The sequence below is a fragment of the Herpailurus yagouaroundi genome, unplaced genomic scaffold (genome assembly GCF_014898765.1).
Source record: "Herpailurus yagouaroundi ecotype Mexico unplaced genomic scaffold, PumYag 197, whole genome shotgun sequence".
Lineage (NCBI taxonomy): Eukaryota > Metazoa > Chordata > Mammalia > Carnivora > Felidae > Herpailurus > Herpailurus yagouaroundi.
The window spans coordinates 7079851-7098332 of NW_024412428.1; the positions used below are offsets into that span (position 1 = coordinate 7079851).

Here is an 18482-nt window from a genome sequence, read left to right on the forward strand (position 1 = left end):
CCCCCCCCCCCCCCCCCCCCCCCCCCCCCCCCCCCCCCGGCCCGGAGCAGAGGGTCGCATTTCCAAGCTCGGGGGATCCTCATTGCGGACCGGTTTTCTTTGTCTCCCCCTCTGTCTCTAAGGATGCTCAGGACCCGGTCGTTAGCGGCAGGCAGAAAAGCGGGCTCGGGGTCAAGGTTGACACGGAGGCTAAAAGCCGGCCAGAGAAAGAAAAGCAGAACACACAGAGAGAGCATCCCAGAGGCTCTTGAATGATCCATTCCGTAATTCTTGTACTTCATCGCACAGTATCTCAAGTTGAAAATTATTTTCTTTGCCGTGAGTTGAAGGTTGGAAAGCCCTGGATGCCGGTTCTGAAATCTCCCCTTAACTAGCCCTTTGTCCTTCCCCAGCCACTTTTGCCCTCTCAGAGTCCCAGTTTACTCCCCTGTAACTGAGGGGAGTGGACCAGATGGTTTGTAATGTGGTTCCACATTCCGGGAAGTCCACGCTTTTTAATGGCAAAGCCTGATAATTGCCAGTGTTCGTTCTTGACCGTCCTTTCCACAGCTGTGGTCCAGAACACAGTATTTTTTACCCCATAGGGCGTCACGGAAACCCAAGTGTCTACCGTGATGCAGCCAGTACGGAAAACAGAATGGTCGTTTCTCAAAAAAATTAAAAATAGGATTACCAGGGGACCCAGCAGTCCCACTTCTGGGAATATACTCAAAAGAAGCGAAAGAGGCTCATGAAGAGGTGTCTGTACGTGGATGAACCTTGAGGACGTGCTAAGTGAAATAAGCCAGGCACGAGAAGACGAACACTGCGTGATTCTACCTAAATGAAGGTAGTCTGCATTTACTAGACTACATTTACTAGTACTCTACCCAGAGTAGTCAAATTTATAGAGACAGAGAGTAGAACGGTTACGTGCCATGGGTGGGAAGGAGGGGGAATAGAGCGTTGGTTGTTTGATGGGTACAGAGTTTCAGTTCTGCAGGATGAAAAAGGTTCTGAGGATTGGTTGTACAACCATGTGCATGCACTTAACACTGCTGAACTGTACAGTTAAAGATGGTTCAGGTGGTGAATATTAGGTACATTTTATCACAATTAAAAGTTTAAACAAATGTGAAGTGTCTGTCGTGGGTCTCACACAAACCTAGAGGAAGAGACATGAGGTAAGGGAGACATAAAGAGATAAAAGCAAGGAAGGAGGGTGGTAGTGAGAAGGGAAAGGGGCACGTAAGCCTTCTAATTGCCAAGACTGAATGCATTACCTTTTATTTATAGCTTGATTGCTCCAAGCTTTAAGAGAAACTGAGGATTACAAGTTTGCAGGATATCGGCTTGGATGGAGCACTGTTCAAGAACACAAACTCATGAAGGTACGCTGCTCCTTCAAAAAAAAGTCTTGGGCACAAGGTAGGAATCTCTGCGAGAGGTCCTAAGAGGGGAGGAAATTAGTCAAATCACAAATAAGTGAAATAAGGCAGACGGGGAAAGACGGGTACCATATGGTTTCACTCGTATGTGGAATTTAAGAAACAAAAACAAACCAGAAACAGACTCTTAAATACGGAGAGCAAACCGGTGGTCACCAAGAGTGGGAGGTAGGAGGAAGGATGGCTGAAATAGATAAAGGGGGTCAAAAGCGCACTTCCCCAATGAGCCCTGAGAAATGCATAGAATTGTTGAATCACTATATTGTGCACCTGAAACTGATATGATTATACTTTTAAAAATGTACTCAAGAGTTGAGATTTAATAACAACAACTTTTACTCCTTAAAACAAAAAAGAGAAGGGAAATTAGGAATAGTTTCTATGCAGACTTGATTTTCCCTGGAAATTGGTGGAAAACACTAATTCTAGACAGCAGATTTTATGGACTGAAATATTTTGGGGTATGAAACATAGGCAAACTTTTGGAGGTGAAGATAATGCCCAACATTATTTGAAAGGTGCCAAGGGTCATGTCTAGTATGGTACCTAGTTTATTCCTCACAGCATCACTCTAAAGAGGGTAGTCGTACATTATCTAGAGCCTTAGATTATGCATCGAGTTATGCGTATTCGAGTATGAAATTCTGGTTCCAGAGCTCATGATATAAAACCTATTATAAAGATGCTCCTAGGGGCACCTGGATGGCTCGGTTGCTAAAGCATCAGAATCTTGATTTTGGCTCAGGTTCTTGTGGTTCATGACATCAAGCCCTTTATCAGGCTCTGTGCTGACAGCTCAGAGCATGCTTAGGATTCTCTCTCTCCTGTCTCTCTGCCCCTCCCCTGTGTGCGTGTGTGTGTGTGTGTGTGCGCGCGCGCACACGCGCACTTGCTCTAAACAAACAAACATTAAAAAACAAAACACAGAGACTCCTAAAAGGGCAAGAAGCAACCAGGAGGAATGAGATGAAAAAAGAAATCAGAAGAGAGAAGTAAATTTCTGGAGTGAATGGAATGTTTTGCATTTGCCCTAAAAAGGACATCGTTTATGTAGATTCTTATCTAATGCTTAGCTGCTACATAGCTATGAATAAGTGGTCATTCATCTTACAAACACATTTCTAGCCCTTAAATGACATGAATATGTCCCTCTCCTTCAAAAATCATGGAATATTTTCAACGACACCCTTTTGTTAGCTCTCTAAAAAAAAAAATGACATTAAAGCACTTCGCCTATAGGTTGTCACTGAAAATATCCACTACAAAAGAATAAGTTAGTGTATTCATATAATGAAATACTATATACAACAATGAAAATGAATGAACTGCAGTTATCTGGAACAACCTGGATTAGTCTCAAAAACAATGTTGGGGGGGGTGTTTAAGCAAGTCATGGCAAAACCAAACAATATTCTCTTTAGGAATATATTCGTAAGGGGTATAAAGAAAGTGAAAGAATAATTATGACAAAAATCAGGACAGGGCTTACTCTAGAATGGGGCAGGAAGAGAAGGATTTAATTAGAGATTTCATTAAGGAAGGCAGATTGGGGATTTCTGAGGACCTGGCAATTCTCTATATTTTTTTAAGAATTTTTTTAATGTTTATTTATCTTTGAGAGAGAGAGCAAGCAGGGAGGGGTACAGAGGGAGGGAGATACAGAATCTGAAGCAGGCTCTAGACTGAGCTGTCTGCACAGAACCTGACGTGGGGTTCGAACCCATGAACCGTGAGATCATGACCTGAGCCAAAATAGACACTTAACTGATTGAGCCACCCAGGCGTCCCAATATTTTATTGTTTTTTAAATCTCTGTGATGGATGCTGGATATTTGTTTTATTATTATTATTATTTAAACTATATAACTATTTTTTAAACTACATAACTATTTTTATGCACTGCCCCAAGTATGGTGTCTTTCACAATAAAAGAAAAATTTAAAGGAATTTTGACACAACACTTCTACCTATGAAGTAAACTTATCCAAACAAACAAAAACCATCGATTCTGATTAAGATCCTAGATCCAGCTACCAGTGTATAGGAAATACATGGGATGGTGGAACATTGTAAATGTTCAAGGATATAATCAGAAAATTCCAGGCCCTAGCAGACATTATAGAACAAATAACCTAGTTTCTTCAATAAAAAATTGTAAGGAAAAAAAATAAGTTGGAGAAAGAAAGAAAAGATTAAAAGAAAAAAGAAAGAAAGAAAAGATTAAAAGAAAAAAAGAAGGAAAAGATTAAAAGAAAAAAGAAAAGAAAGAAAAGATTAAAAGAAAAAAGAAAAAAGATTAAAAGAAAACTAACAGATACATCTAGCAATTGCACTTTGCAGTGTAAGGATTTTATTTGGATCCTGATTAAAGCAAACTGGTAATATAGAATAGTCAAGAAAATGTGACCAGTGATCTTATCTTTGATATTCAATAATTAGTGTGTGTGTGTGTTTAACGTTTATTTATTATTGAGAGACAGAGAGTGAGCAGGGGAGGAGCAGAGAGAGAGGGAGACACAGAATCGGAAGTAGGCTCCAGGCTCCGAGCTGTCAGCACAGAGCCCGACGAGGGGCTCGAACTCATGAACCGTGAGATCACGACCTGAGTCGAAGTCTGACACTTAACCGACTGAGCCACCCAGGCACCCCAATAATTATTGTTTTAAAAAAGCTCATATGTGATAACATTGTTATGTATTTTTAGAACAGTTCCCACCTTTCTAGAAGCGCATATGAAATATTTACAGATAAAATCGGGAGGTTGAGAGAGGAATAGAGAATGACAGCTGGTGAATATAGAGTTTCTTTGGGGATGATGAAAATGTTCTAAAATTAGTTGTAGTGATGGCTGCATATTTTTGTAAATATACTAAAAACCGTTGAGTTGTACACGAAATAGGTGAACGATATGGCATGTCATTTCGATCTCAATAAAGCTATTAAAAATGATTTAGGGGCGCCTGGGAGGCTCAGTCGGTTAAGCATCTGACTCCATTTCGGCTCAGGTCACGAGCTCATGGTTTGTGAGTTCAAGCCCCGTGTCGGGCTCCGTGCTGACAGCCCAGAGCCTGCGTGGGATTTTCTCTCTCCCTCCCTCTCTGCTCCTCCCTCGCTCATGCTTTCTCTCTCCAAATGCATAAACAAACATTTTTTAAAAATGATGTAAAGTCTGGGATGTCCTTTAAAATAATTTGATGTGGGGGGTTTGAGTAGGGAAATCAGAATTGACTTGTGTAACTAAAAGCAAACCTCAGCAATACTTACATAAGCTCATTATATTTTTGTTAGAAATTTTCTGTAGTAAAAAGATTGAGGGGGGGGCGGGGAAAGAGCTTGAAATAATGGAGTAGTTAACTCATCCTGAACGTGTGGAAGATCACTATCCTCCCTTGGACATCACCAGCTGCTTTTTTACTGTCGTTTTACCAACCCACCTAAGTGAGATGAACTAGGTTATGAACTGGGTGAGCATAACCCTGGAGACTGTTTTCAAGGCCCAAATTTGGTGGTGCACAGGTGAACCGCAAAACTCCCACGGCAACACTGTGCGGTCCTGGACAGTTCTCTGTTAATGCCTACGATGAGGTCAGAATAATCGCCTCCTTCGAATTCTTGGCAACATCTGGATAATGGATTGGTTTGTTAAGGCTGCTTGAACCAAGTACTGAGTGGCTGAACCAGCAATTTATTGTCTCGAGGTTCTGGAGGTTACAAATTCAAGTTCAAGGTGAGGTAAGGGTTGGTTCCTTGTGAGAGCTGTGCGGGAGAATCTGTTCCATGCCTTGCCCCAAGCTTCTGGTAGTTTGCTGGCAATCTTTGACGTTCCTTGGCTTCTGCTGTTATCACCCTGATCCCTCTTTTCATCGTGGCATGGCATTCTCCTTGTGTGGATATCTGCCTCTGTGTCCAAATTTCCCCTTTTTATGAGGACACCAGTCATATTGGAGTAGGGCCCACCCTAATGACCTCATTGTAACCTGAGTACGTCTAGAAAGACCCTGTCTCCATATAAGGTTATGATCAGAGGCACAGGGATTAGGATTCCAAAAGATCTTTTTTTAGGGGGAAAGAGGAGGCCCAATGCCACCCAGAGCAGATAGGTTTCAAAATCAGTACCTAGACATTAATCCATAGGATTCTTCTACAGCTTAGTTGTTAATGGCTATATTAAACAGATTGCAATTTCATATTTTGTTTTTACAAAGGAATATAACATGAGTTACTTTAACTTTATTATTATTTTTTAATGTTTATTATTTATTTTTGAGAGAGAGAGAGAGTGAGAGTGGGGAGCTGCAGAGAGAGAGAGAGAGAGAGAGACAGACAGAATCCAAAGCAGCTCCAGGCTCCGAGCTGTCGGCACTGAGCCCGACGTGGGGCTCAAACTCACGAACCGCAAGATCATGACCTGAGCTGAAGTCGGATGCTCAACCCACTGAGCCACCCAGGCGCCCCAGTGTGAATTAACTTTTAGAAGTTGACACAAAAACGAAAGCCATTACAAATTAGGCCTCCGACGAGTTCCATTAGAAAGGATACACAACTATCATAACACGTGTTAGGTTTTTAAAAATGATACAGATACCCAAACGCCTGGAAGGCACTACACCAAAATGCAAACTGGTTATTTCTGACTTGTGGATTCAGGAGTGGGATGGAACTGGTTTCTCCGATTAGAAACCCAAGGCTCAGAGCAGTGCCTGGCTCGCTTAGTCAGTACAACACGCAGCTCTTGATCTTGGGGTCAGGAGTTCGGACCCCACCCTGGGTGTGGAGATTACTTAAAATTGAAGGCTTTAAAACAAACGAATAAGTTGAGATCTGTGAGGTGGCACGCCCAAGGTCTTTCAGGTAATATGAGGCTACTGGGATTCAGGTTGACTTTCAGCCATAGCATCCATAGCCTGTCCCCCCCCCTCCCTTTTTTTTTTTTTAAGAGAGTGAGAAGGAGAGAGGCAGAATGAGAGGGAGAGAGAGAATCTTAATCAGGCTCCATACCCAGCATGAGATCGTGACCATGAGGTCATGACTTGAGCCAAAATCAAGAGTCAGAGGCTTAACTGACTAAGCCACCCAAGCGCCCCCATAGCCTTGCTTTAAGCCATCGTGTCTCAGTATAATGGCCAAACACGGTACTAATCACTTTACAACTATTATCTTATTTAATTCTGATAACAATCCTGTAGTTGTATCATAATTCCTACTCTAAATGAATGAATGAAGACCATAAATTCTGAAGCAGAGAGTGATTCCAGAGTTCAAAGAAAGGAGTTCGTGAAAAGAAGACAAATATTGAAGACGGTGGCACCTGTGGCTATGACTCCTTGGCCCCATCTTAAAGTGTCAAAAAAAACCCACCCCAAACAACTAAGAATGTAGAAGACTTGAACAATATAATTAACAAGACATTTACATCCTATAAGCAGAGAGGATATTTCCTTCTTGGACTTCTCTGGCACTTTAGAAAATCTTGATCAGACACTGGATCACATAAATAAATCTCAAAAGCAAAGGTATATTCTCTCATCACGCTACAATAAAGCCAAAAAGTTAGTAAGTTTCGATTCCAAAATCTTGGGAGTTTTAAACACTCTGCTAAGCAATATTAGACTCAAGGAGAACATCATGGGTTCAATTACCAACAACATATAAAATAATGGAACTAAAAACAAAATGGAAGGGAAGGGGGCAGCGTTTTAGCAAATCAAGAAAGGTAACACCCAGCTACTTAACGTACTTCAGACAAATGGAATAGAAAAGAGGAAGTCTGAGACAAGTGGAACTTGGGTCCATTTACATTTCAAAGACAATCACAAGGGATTCTGCTATCTTGGTATCTAGGAATGGGGAAAGAACACAACCCTTGGGGGCAAGGGAAATATGGAGACTAATGGGGGGGGAGGGGCATGCCAGGCCAGCGCAGATTGGCCCAAAGCCTAGGTGTGGAGTTTTTACTTTTTTACTTTTTTTGTTTTTTTCCTTGCCAGCATTTTTTAAAATAGAATTTATTGACAAACTGGTTTCCATACAACACCCCATGCTCATCCCAACAGGTGCCCTCCTCCATGCCCATCACGCACCCTGGCCTCCCTCCCACCCCCCATCAACCCTCAGTTTATTCTCAGTATCCAAGAGTCTCTTATGGTTTGCCTCCTTCCCTCTCCGTAACTTTTTTTTCCCCCTTCCCCTCCCCCATGGTCTTCTGTTAAGTTTCTCAAGATCCTAGGTGTGGAATTTTTAGAGTGAAAAAGAATTGAGCTCATAAAGCATAGAAGGGCAGTTTAGTTGGGGCCTATAACCCATCTACAGAGAAGAGCAGAAAGTACTGATCAAAAGAAACAGAATCAAAAAGACAAATAACAAGTGTGGGTGAGGATTTAGAGAAAATAGAGGCCTCCTGCACTCCTGGCGGGCTTGTAGTATGGTGCCCGTGCCCTGAGAAACAGTCGGGTAATTTCTCACAAGGTTAAACATATGGTTACTTTATGACCCAGTGATTTCACTCCTAGGTATGTACCCAAGAGAAATGAAAACACACGTCCACACAAAAACTTGTACGTGAATGTTTTTAGCAACTTCATTCACAGTAGCCAAAAGGTAGAAACAACCCACACGCCCACTCCCTGACGAGCAGGAAAACAAAATGTGTATCCACGCGGTGGAATATTATTCGCTCACGAAAAGGAAAGGTGGGTGCTACAACATGGTACCTTAAAAACATCACTGTAACGTGAAAGAAGCCGGTCATAGAACACTACAGACGATATGATCCCATTTACAGGAAATGTCCAGAATAGGCAAATCAGTAAAGACAGAAAGTAGAGTAGCGGTTTCCCAGGGCTGGGGCGGGGGGGGGGGGGGGTAGTAGGGGTGTAAGCGAGGAGTAACTGTTAATGGGTTTGTGGTTTCTTTCTAGGGTCATAAGATTTTCTTCATGTAGATTGTGGTGATGATTGCCCAGCTCTATGAATACGCTATAACCACTGCGTTATACTTTTTAAATGAGTGAGGAGTTGGGTGGCATGTGATTTAGATCTCAATAAAAATGTTTTTTAAACAACAACAACAACAGAAAAAAAAGGAAGAAAGAAACTGAGAATTGTATGCTTGTCAAGAGTCAGCAGCAGAAATACCTTTGCAGTTAAGAAAGGAATCATTTGGAGTGCCCGGGTGGCTCAGTTGGTTAAGCGTCCGACTCTTGACTTTGACTCAGGTCACGATCTCACGGTTTGTGAGAAAGAAAGGAAGGAAGGAAGGAAGGAAGGAAGGAAGGAAGGAAGGAAGGAAGGAAGGAAGGAATCATTTGATTCAAGACCCAAGTTCCCCCAGGCATCTCCTAGCATCCTCAGAGAGGGGGACTGAGACCTGTCCTAAGTAAGCCATTTACATCCTTCAAGGAAAAACGGTAACTAACAAATTGTTTTAGTACTATTTTTGCAGAGTGCCTGTGACTTTTGTTTTCTTCCCTTTATTTCTCTAGTAGTTTCCGAAAGATACTTAAAAATACTAAAATGTGTTTGTGTTTGACGACAAGATAATAAAAATATAGCTGGTAGCATTTTCTGTTGTTCAGTAGGCCTGGCTGGTGAGTGGGGAGAGCAGATAGGGATTGGAAGGATTAAAAATAGGGTGGCCCATGGGGCGCCTGGGTGGCTCAGTTGGTTAAGCGTCAGACTCTTGGTTTGGGCTCAGGTCATGATCTCATGGCTTGTGGGTTTGAGCCCTGCGTCCGGGAGGGTGGGGAGGCTCCATGCTGACAGTGAGGAGTCTGCTTGGGATTCTCTCTTTCCCCCCCTCCCCAGCTCACACTCTCTCTCTCTCTCAAAATAAATAAACTTAAAAAAAAAAAAAAAAAAAAAAAAAGAGTGGCCCAGCTCAGGACCAAGAAGCTGATAGAGGAAAAGGGAGTTATTAGCTACAGGTTTCACATTCTTCCCACGCAAACCTGTTCACGTAGGGTCTGTGTGCTCCTTCTTGACCACGGGGGGACTTTTGGATTTCTCTTTCTCCAATCTCCTCCACCCCCATGCACCACATGGGTATGTATGGCGGAGTTAACAGTATGGAAGGCGTTTAAGATTCAGATGAACAACCCTGGAAGCCTTGACTAGCCACATACCCCTAGACTGCTACTTGCGAGAAATAAACTTTGACTGTATTTAATCCACTGTATCTTGGGGTCTCTTTGTAACAGCAGCTTAGCCTCTATGAGGGCCATTTTTATTCCCATGACCCCTCCATATAAACCCGTAGTTAGAGGGGCTCCTGGTGGCTCAGTCAGTTAAGCACCTGACTCTTGATCTCAGCTCAGGTCATGATCCCACAGTTGGTAAGTTCAAGCCCCGAGAGGGGCTCTGCGCTGACAGGGAGGAGCCTGCCTGAGATTCTTGCTCCCCACCTTCTCTGTCTCTCCCTCTCTCCCTCTCATGATAAATAAACAAACTTAAAAACAAAACACAAAAAAACCCGTAGTTAGCATCACAGTGAACTAGAGTTCCAACCTCACTACGTTCTACCTGGTTTCCATGTCTTGATGCTGTTTCTATCAGGAGTGACCTCTTCCGCCTTCTCACCATTTCCCTCACCCTTTCCAGTCTGCCTTCTAGATTTGTTCTGGACCATTCTGTCAGCTCCCCCGACTGCACCCCAACTGTGTCTGAAGCAGGCTCCAGGCTCCAAGCTGTCAGCACAGAGCCCAATGCGGGGCCCGAACCCACAAACTGTGAGATCGTGACCCAAGCCGAAGTCGGACGCTTAACCGACTGAGCCACCCAGGCATCCCTACTTGTTGAATTTTTCGACAGGTTTCTAAAACATTTTTTAATACAGAAATTTTCAAACATACACAAAAGTAGAGGTAACAATGTAATGATACATGTATTCATCATTCAGTTTCAACAATCATGATCGTTTCGCCAGTCCTGGGAATGGATAAAGTTCAAGAGTACAGTCTTTGGAGATGATGCTTTAACTAAAAAAGTTTACTTCAATGGGGAGAATTTTATTTATTTATTTAAAAAAATTTTTTTTTAACGTTTATTTTTGAGACAGAGAGAGACAGAGCATGAACAGGGGAGGGGCAGAGAGAGAGGGAGACAGAATCTGAAATGGGCTCCAGGCTCTGAGCTGTCAGCACAGAGCCCGACGCAGGGCTCAAACTCACGGACCATGAGATCATGACCTGAGCCAAAGTCGGACGCTTAACTAACTAAGTCACCCACGCACCCCAGTGGGGAGAATTTTAATCACTGTGGCAAACTGGCAAGGAGATGTTTTAGAGAAGACTGGTTTTTTGAGGGTAGTGGGGGGTCTTCAAATCAGAGCCTGCATTTTCTTTCTTTTCTTTTTTAAAGTTTTTTTTGAGAGGGACAGAGCATGAGTCGGGGAAGGGCAGAGAGAGAGGGAGACACAGAATCCGAAGCAGGCTCCAGGCTCTGACCTGTCCGCACAGAGCCCGATGTGGGGCTTAAACTCACGAACTGCAGGATCATAACTTGAGCCAAAGTCGGATACTTGACCAACTGAGCCACCCAGGTGCCCCTGGAGCCTGTGTTTTCAAGTGGAGATGCAATAAGAGAAATAGTTATTCTTCATTCCCTGTTTCAAGCAACACTTACTAAATGTCTTCTATGTGCTAGGCACTGGGTTTACATAGGTGACGAAGTCAATTCCTATATTTATTTATTGTTAATTTTTTTCAATGTTTATTTTCTTTGAGAGAGAGGGAGCATGTGTGTGTGTGTATGTGTGTGTGTGTGTGTGTGTGTGTATGTGTGTGTGTGTGAGAGAGAGAGAGAGAGACAGGGAAGGGGCAGAGAGAGAGGGAGAGAGAAAGAATCCCAAGCAGGCTCCATGCTGCCAGCACAGAGCCCAGTGCAGAGCTTGAACTCACAAAAAGTGACATTGTGACCAGAGCTGAAACCAAGAGTCGGACGTTTAATTTTTTTTTTTTAACGTTTACTTATTTTTGAGACAGAGAGAGACAGAGCATGAACAGGGGAGGGGCAGAGAGAGAGGGAGACACAGAATCGGAAACAGGCTCCAGGCTCTGAGCGGTCAGCCCAGAGCCCGACGCGGGGCTCGAACTCACGGACCGCGAGATCATGACCTGAGCCGAAGTCGGCCGCTTAACCGACTGAGCCACCCAGGCACCCCAAGAGTCAGACGTTTAAATGACCAAGCTACCCAGGTGCCCTGACAGTTCTTACAGTTAAAGAGTCGTGTCATCTAATATGGGCTCAGAGTCACCTAAAAAATACTTGCGCCGCAGCATGATTAGGGCTCTGATAGAAACACACGCCTGGCATAACGGAGTTACAGAGACAAGTGTGGTCAGTTCTCTATGAAACATTCCCTCCACCTGTGGGCCTGGAAATCTGGCCTCCGCTCAGGGAAACTGTATCCTTAATTTTTTTCTCTCTGGAAAAGAATATTCTATTTCTAGGAGTATACATGTCTAAGCAAAAAAAAAAAAAAAAAAAAAAAGGTAAAGTACACATTCATACACACTATCGACTACCTAGTGACTATTATGAATTTGATGTTAGTCTATCCAGGTTTTCTTCTGCGTGTGTATATGTACATAGATTTTTGTTGTTGTTGAGTAAACTCTACCCCCGTGTGGGGCTCCAACTCATGACCCCTGAGATCAAGAGTCACATGCACTGGAGACTGAGCCAGCCAGGCGCTCCTGTATATGTAGATTTTTTGTGGGTTTTTGTATACAGAGATTTTTAAAAAACACTTTTTTTTAATGTTTATTTAGTTTTGAGAGAGAAAGAGCAGAAGTAGGGGAGAGGATCCAAAGTGGGCTCCATATTAACAGCAGAGAGCTTGAGGCAGGGCTAAGACTCAGGAGCCATGAGATCATGACCTGAGCCGAAGTCAGACACTTAACTGACTGAGCCACCCAGGCGCCCCTAAAAAATCCTTTTAAAAAGAGGATCATCCTGCCTGGCTGGTTCAGACTGATGGAGCATGAGACTCTTGACCCTGGGGTTGTGAGTTCGAGCTTGACATTGGGTGTAAAGATTACTTAAAAATAAAGTCTTGGGGCGCCTGGGTGGCTCAGTCAGTAGAGCAGGCCACTCTTGATCTCAGAGTTGTGAGTTCGAGCCCCATGTTGGGTATAGAGGTTTCTTTAAAAAAAAAAAAAAGAAAGAAAAGAAAATATTAAGTAATGGTCACAAATTTTTGAACTTAGTTTTTTGAAGCTTTTGAGTTTAACTTAGACATCTTATTTCTAAATCTAACATAGTTTGTCTTGAAATTTAAAACACTCATTTTTGCTTTTTATTGGTTAATACTCAATCACCTTATAAATTTAAATTATTAATTATAAATTTCTTATTAAATTTCCCTAAACACTTAACGTGTTTGCCAAATTTTCTTAGACATTTCAAACTGTCACACATTTAGTATATTTATCCTTTACCTGCTAAAATGTAATCAAACTTTCTCAACATTTAAGGAGTATTTGCCTGAATAATGAGGTAAAACTTGTAGATTTAATAATCAGATTCCCTTAAGTGCCTAAATACTGATTATAAATTTAATTAGGTAAATATTTCTAAGTATTTCACTTAAAAACATAAATCTTTTTCTTTTCAAATTTTTATTTAAATGTTAGTTAGTTAACATACAAAGAACATAAATCTAATGTGTCAGGTTCTCTTAAATACGTCCAGCATCTCAAATCATGAATAAAACATAGAAACTGTAACAGTGATTACAAAACTTTTATAATACGGGCACAAAAATATTAAACATTGCAATTTGGAGTCATTTTTCTTATCATCTAAAAACTTATTTTTATATCTTTTCAGCATTGCATGTTTACTTCTCTAAGAGAGGCTCAGTCTGAAGGGCACCTGGGTGGCTCAGTAGGTTGAGTTACGGACTCTTGATTTCAGCTCAGGTCATGATCCCACGGTTGTGGGATTGAATCTGACACCAAGATTCTCTCCTCCTTTCCTGCTACCTCTCTCCCCTGCTTGCTCTCTCTCTCTCTCTCTCTCTCTAAAACTAAGAGAGAGAGAGAGAGAAACTCGGTCTGACCGTGATATACATCTAGGGTCACAGGTTATAGATTTGGCATCAGAAGGTGAGAGCCTTGGGTACACCTTCCAGAATAATTCACACAGGCCGTTCTGTTATGTGGCTGATCATCAAGTCAGGTTTGGTTTTGTTAGAAATGAAAATCCAGTATATTACCACTTCCTCTTAGTCACTGCCACCCCTTTTTAACTGCAGTCTCTTGTCCAGCTTTCTCTTCCCTGAGTGAAGTTGAGGGGATGTTCCCCCCCTTTTCCCCACCCAATCTTGTCACTCTCCTCATTCATTTGCACCCCTTCACCCAACCATTGTTATGATATATACCCATCTAACTCCGCCCCCCAAGAAAAGACACCCTTGCTGTCAACAACTTTGATCACAATTTATCAGCCCATTTCTGTGGTTACACCTTGAGATCCTCTGAAATCTTAATGTCAACATACTGGTCTAATAGCAACTCCCCACCCCTCCATGGTCTGCACCTTAATTCTTGTCTAATTCAGTTGGTGTGATTAAAAAATCTCCTGGGGTTCTGCCTGGAAGGTGAATTTTAGTGGATTTTTTTTTTTTTTTTTTTTTTTTTTTTTTTTTTTTTTTTTTTTTTTTTGTTTTTTTTTTTTTTTTTTTTTTTTTTTTTTTTTTTTTTTTTTTTTTTTTTTTTTTTTTTTAAGGAGAAGGAGGCATGTGGCTTGCCAAAATGAAAGATCTGTTATCAATCAGGATGATTGCCATGTCACGGCCCTGTAGGGAGGTATCAGTGGATGAGTCCGGTCGCAGTGGAAAACACCTGCCGGGGTATAGTGAGAGAAGTTAGTTAAATGAAAGGAGGGGTATCCATTTCATATGAGGACTTTAATTTGAAATGGGAATTGAGTGCCACTCTCAGAGCAACGCTTGTTTTTATGCTATGGAAAAGCGTCGGGAATACTTTCACCTCGACAGTAACACGGAAAAGTCTCTAAGGGGGACTAACCATGCACAAAACCATTCCTGAGCAGTTCCGGTTATGGATTTTTAAATATATAAGTTCTGAGAATTTTAATGATGTTACTATGATTTTAAGGGATGGACTGTATTTCATATTTTGGATTTTTTCCCCCTAATAAATGATGAGCAAAATCCTAAAAATCCTAGCATTCCAGCAAGCAGTAACCAAATATCGTCAGGGTTACTATGTATATGATATATATGAGACCTATATCGCATATATTTCAAAAACATTTGATTACATTTCCAGGTTTATGGCTAACAACTTAAAAAGAGTCCCTTTAAAGACAATGTTGGTTAAACTTCAAGATGGTCTAAGGATCCCACCTCCTGGCATCCAAGCCTTTGTGTTGTAACCAACCTCTCCTGAGCGTAGGCTGGACCCGATGACTCACCTGCTAACGCATAGACAATGGGCAAAAATGACAAGATGCCATTTTCGAGATTAGGTCATAAAAAGATGGAGGCTTCTATCTTGCTTGTTCTCAATCTTCTCTCGCCCATTTGCTCTGAGGGAAGTTCCCTGCCATATAAGGAGGGCTTCCTCACGGAGAGGTCCTGGTGGAGAAATCTAACGTCTCTGGTCAATAGCCAGTGAGGACGTGAGGTCTGACAACAGCCACAGAATGTGAGTTTAGAACGTGATCGTCCCCAGTCGAGCCTTGGGATGTCTGCAACCGTGGCTTTGACTGCAGTCCAGGGGAGACTGAGCCAGAGGAACCCATGAGGCCACGGCCAGATTCCTGACCCATGGGAGCCGTGACATAACAATCGCTCATTGTTTTAAGCTGCCAAGTTGTGGGGTCATTTGTTGAGCGGCAACATATAAGTGATCTACTCCCCTTTCTTTAGCCTACGTCCAAACTGTAATAAATGCATTGGGAAATAGATGGAAAGTTCGACCAGCAGGAGATCATCCAATTCTATGAAAGGAGGAGAAGTCTGTGTTGACACTAAGAACCAGACTGTCAAAAGGTGAAATGCAACAGGTGAAATTAATTGTAAGAATGTATTTTATTTAACTTCAAGTAGGAAAAAAACAGTACCATTTCAGTGTGCAATCAGTATAAAATATTTTAGTGTTTTTTGCCCTGTGTCTTCAAAATCCAGTGTGTGTTTCATACTTACGGTACAGCTCAGTATGGATGCTGAATGCTTACTGTAAATGTTTGGACCGTAGGGGCATCTCATAAACTTTAGGGTTGAAAAAGCAGATTTGCACACCCAAATTGTGTTCCAAACATACTTAAAAGTTTTCCAGTAACCGAATTGAGGGCCAATGCTTAACTTCAAATGAACTGAAAATAAGTAAGTTAAAAATGCAGCCCTAGCTGTCTTACAAGCGCTCAACAGCGACAAGTAGCCGGTGGCTTGTTGCATTGAACCGTGCCACTCTCGCGTAGACTCAGAATTCAATAACTGGCTGCTGGATGGATTAATTCTGCAACATTATTTCACCGGTTACATTAGCCATGAGTTGGGGTGCCTGGCGGGCTCAGTCCGTAGACCGTGTGATTCTTGATCTTGGGATCATGACTTTGAGCCCCCACATTGGGTGTAGAGATCACTTACAAAAAAAAAAAAAATTAGCCAGGAATTAAACCAAAAGGCTGCCTGAAATTTCTTCCAGAGAAAGAAATGGTAGCAATAATTATCAGCTAGTAGCCAACAGAGTGCCTTCAGTATTAGGTGGTCTTACTTATATTCATACCCTGAAGAATGCTCTGCACAGTGCAATTTGAACTCATCAGGGGATCCCTCTGAAATAGTTAAACTCTTTGGAAACACTGATTTGTATTTTTGACTCACGTGACAATTTGGGGATTCAAAATTCTCCACTAACAAATATGGGGATGAAAATCAAAATGGCTAACGAATCACGAACGGAATAAAGTCATTTTAAGAGTTAAAATGAAAAAAAAAAAAAAAAGAGTTGAAATGGTAACTTTTCAAAAACATATCAACCAGTATTACCATCATATCACAACACTGCTACATTGATTTTGTATATTTCTAAAACAATACAGATTCCTTTCCCGTCATACACCCATGCATTTAACCTTCCATGGTTCCAGCGATATAGAAGTTTACCTTTTTGATCGGGGTGCAGTTGTACACCTTGAAAGACTGATAGTAAACATGCTATTTCTGGATATTTAACAGAGAGGTACAATAAGGAAGTACAAAATGTTTACCTTATCAGGTAAATTGGTAGTTAAAGCTATTTCTGTCCTTTTGGTAGTAGGCAAAGGGGACTGCGTAAGTATTGATAGGATCTTAACAAGCTTAGGCTGTTTCCAAATCAAAGCACAGGGATAAAGGTTTAAGAAATAGTAGGTCTTGGCTTTCTCCTGATTTTCTTCTCTCTTCCTTTCTTTCTACAGATTAAAACCCAACCATCTAGAGCTGAGCTGACCCTGAAAATTGAGGCTATACATCTGTACATCATTACTAGCTCCAAACCTACCCCTCATCAATCATAGAAACTCCCCATCTACTCCCTAGTCACTTACCTGATAATATGCAGTTTTTGTCTTAGACTGTCTCATTTTGGTTAGCTAGACAGATAAATTTTGTCAGCTTTCAGCAGGTAATTTATTTACTTTCTGAGAACAATGTTTGTGGATTTATTGATGAGGGTTCATATTAAATAAGCAGAGAAAATATTTTTCTTTTAAAACTCCAAATCTGAATTCCCAGAGTTATTTTTAAGAAGAACTATGTGGAAAAACCACAGACACTGACAACTCTGAGTCAGAAAGTGATTCAGAAGAATTGGGCTCTAAAAGTGAAGAAATTTTAGGAAAAATCAGCCAATAAATTTTGCTTAACGTTTTCCATTTTATGGATGCCGAGTGTGCTTAAAGTTTTCAAAAGTCCTGTGTCTAGGGGCACCTGGGTGGCTCAGTCGGTTAAGCATCTGACTTTGGCTCAGGTCATGATCTCGCAGTTCACAAGTTCGAACCCTGCACCGGGCTCTGTGCTGACAGCTCAGAGCCAGGAGCCTGCTTCAGATTCTATGCCTCCCTCTCTTTGCCTCTCCCCTGTTCATGCTCTGTTTCTGTCTCTGTCTCTCTCTTAAAAATAAACAAACATTTAAAACAAACATTAATAAAAACCTTATGTCTAAATAAGTCTAAAATAGCTCTTTCAATAAATTTCAAGTAAAAATTCTAATTGGTAAGAAGGCATTTTTTCTTGGTATTATGTGAGATAACAGTATATCTTACTTTATATTTGATGGAATATAATAATACAATCCACATAGTAATTTTTGAATATAGAAATGTTCTAAAATATACAAAGGTGTTATATATTCCTACAGGTAGTTTTTTTGTAACTTGATTTATTTATTTTGAGAGGGAGAGAGAGAGAGAATGCACACAAATGTGTGTGTGTGAGCGGAGGAGGGGCAGAGAGCGAGGGAGCCATAGAATCGAAGGACCTGAGCCAATATCCAGAGTTGGACGCTTAACCAAATGGGCCACCCAGGCGCCCCCCCCACCCCGACCCCTGCAGGGAGTTTAAAAATAATAAAATGTTCAATTATTGTAAAACAATAGCTGAAAAAATTCTTTCTCTGTAAAACCAAGGGTTACTAAACAGACCTGAATATAGTGTGAAATATTATAGGTGTAAAGATTGTAAATATCCTAAAATATGTTTATTAGTTTACTTAGCATTTTTAAAGTTTTAAAAAATGTTTACTTTTGAGAGAGAGAGAGACAGAGCACGAGTGGGGGAGGGGCAAAGAGAGAGGGAGACACAGAATCCGAAGCAGGCTCCAGGCTCTGAGCTGTCAGCAGAGAGCCCCATGTAGGGCTCGAACCCATGAACCGTGAGATCATGACCTGAGCTGAAGTCGGATGCTGAACCGACTGAATCATCCAGGCGCCCCCTACTTAGCATTTTTAATTCCGTGCTCTCTCTTCTCTACTGCTCCTCTTTGCTATCTTTTAGTGAAAAAAAAAAAAAAAAATCAGTGACATGGCAGTTATTAGAAGATCTGGTGTC

General features: G+C 41.5%; 1 long non-coding RNA gene across 3 annotated transcripts in view; it reads left to right on the forward strand.

Moving 5' to 3' along the window:
- The first annotated feature begins 49 nt into the window (after positions 1–49).
- The window catches only part of LOC121012782 (uncharacterized), a 41452-nt gene continuing 23019 nt past the window's right edge, over positions 50–18482 (forward strand). The window contains exons 1-4 of one of the 3 annotated variants that reach the window (XR_005782293.1): positions 50–318; positions 585–829; positions 1276–1407; positions 16853–17308. This is a non-coding gene — a long non-coding RNA (uncharacterized LOC121012782). Of the gene's footprint in view, positions 319–584; positions 830–1275; positions 1408–10033; positions 10176–16852; positions 17309–18482 lie in introns of those variants that run through there. The other 2 variants (XR_005782294.1, XR_005782295.1) reach the window with 2 other exon arrangements.